Source organism: Penaeus monodon, chromosome 15 (assembly GCF_015228065.2).
Source record: "Penaeus monodon isolate SGIC_2016 chromosome 15, NSTDA_Pmon_1, whole genome shotgun sequence".
Classification (NCBI taxonomy): Eukaryota; Metazoa; Arthropoda; class Malacostraca; order Decapoda; family Penaeidae; genus Penaeus; species Penaeus monodon.
The window spans coordinates 29,930,130-29,931,797 of NC_051400.1; the positions used below are offsets into that span (position 1 = coordinate 29,930,130).

At 43.5% G+C, this 1,668-nt stretch overlaps 1 protein-coding gene across 1 annotated transcript in view; it reads right to left on the bottom strand.

Moving 5' to 3' along the window:
• LOC119581927 (vegetative cell wall protein gp1-like) overlaps nucleotides 1-1,024 on the bottom strand; it is a gene marked incomplete in the record, with an annotated part of 8,336 nt that extends 7,312 nt beyond the window's left edge. Inside the window, 1 exon segment of the mRNA XM_037930101.1 lies at nucleotides 519-1,024.
• Between the last annotated feature and the right edge of the window lie 644 nt (nucleotides 1,025-1,668).

Consider the following 1,668-nt stretch of genomic DNA (forward strand, 5'->3'; position numbering starts at 1 on the left):
TTGTCATTCCTCCGCCAAAAAGCCACTTCTCCCCCGCCAGCGGCAGGAATCCCAAGGCGCCTCTCACTTCCCCGCACAAAGGCATTCCGCCTCGGGTGAGACATGTCACACACCCCGCCTCATTCCCCCCGTGCCTCAGACGCCTCATGTGAACGACTGGAGATAAGCGCTATCTCAGACGACGCATTTGGAGACTTTTTCTGACTGGGAAGCATTTCAAATAATCCGCCCAGATCGTGCGTGCGAGGCACCTCGGACCTCGACGTGGCTACATATGGTGATGCTTCCTGCTCAACGGAACGTCTCATTAGATCACCTTATTCGGCCATTGGCTTAATCATCACATTGTGTGTGTAAATAAATTCACGAGCCTTATACGCCAAGCCTACAGCCTTAGGGCCTGTTGCATAAGACTTATTATCAGGCGACTCCAGTAATAACACTTCACCTGAGATTTCCGTAAAAATGTTGTTGTAGTACTATTAATTCTAGGTTCAGCAGGTAGTCAGGATTCTCACCTTAAGACTGCAGGGTTGTTGATTAATCTCCTGGCGTTTGTGGACACATATTAGCAGATTTGATGGCTTAAATCCAAGTAAAAATGTGCACTTAAAACTTGCACACACACACAACCCATCCCAAAGGACTTCAACTCCCAAGACATTCACTCTCGTACAGAAATGTCATCACGGCGATGTCACCATAAGTATCACGTTTCCATGTTTAGTGCCCTGCCAAGATCAAACGTAGAAAATGATCATTTTATGCAATGATTTGGATGTTACTCGAATAGCTGGTGTGTGGGTATGCGGGATTGCCTCGTACGTCTGGCAGCTATGCTGTCTCCTTTCCCTTTCAATCATCATTATATTTAACATTGTGCGTGCAAATTATTTTCCTCGTAGCAGGTTTGAGACATTCGGTAATTATTCAATTTGTCACACATTAAGCCCTATTTGTCTCCCTATACGTCTCTGCACAGCATTAAAATCCTTAGAGTGGAGACAACGGCAAGCGACACGTGGAATGGAAGATCCTTGAAAAGTGAATAATGCGAGTAAACAAAAAACTCGGTGGCGATGACGCAATCTTTGCGTTGCTTCAGACACCAAGACCATATTATTTCTTTTAAAAGAGCGTGTAATTTCGTGGATATGCTATTAGCAGTGACAATCAAAACTGACGGTAGTAATATAACGACATGTTGCAGACTTGCCAACCCATAGTAAATACAGTATTTGGTAGAAGTACTTAGATCATGAGTAAAGTCAAGGTAGAAATACCAAGAGAATGGGTAAAGTCGAGGTAGAAACACTTTGAAAATGAGTTAAGGCAAGATATAAGCTAGAAATATTTAAAGAATGAGCAAAGGCAAGATAGAAAAGCTTTCGAAATGAGTAAAGTCAAGGTAGAAATGCTTTCGAAATGAGTAAATGCAAGGTGGAAATGCTTAGAGAAAGAGAAAAGACAATGTAAAAATATTTAGAGAATGTGTAAATGTTGTAAGGCTGTGCTCATTCGAGATGTTCAGCATAAGTACACAATAGGAGTATGAGCAGAAGGTTGTTGAGAAATCACCCTGACCCCGGCGCCGACTCCGTGACCTGACCACGGCCAACTCTCCCGGACTTTCTTCCAGCTATTTCAGGGTACGTCTCCTGTTGAGAC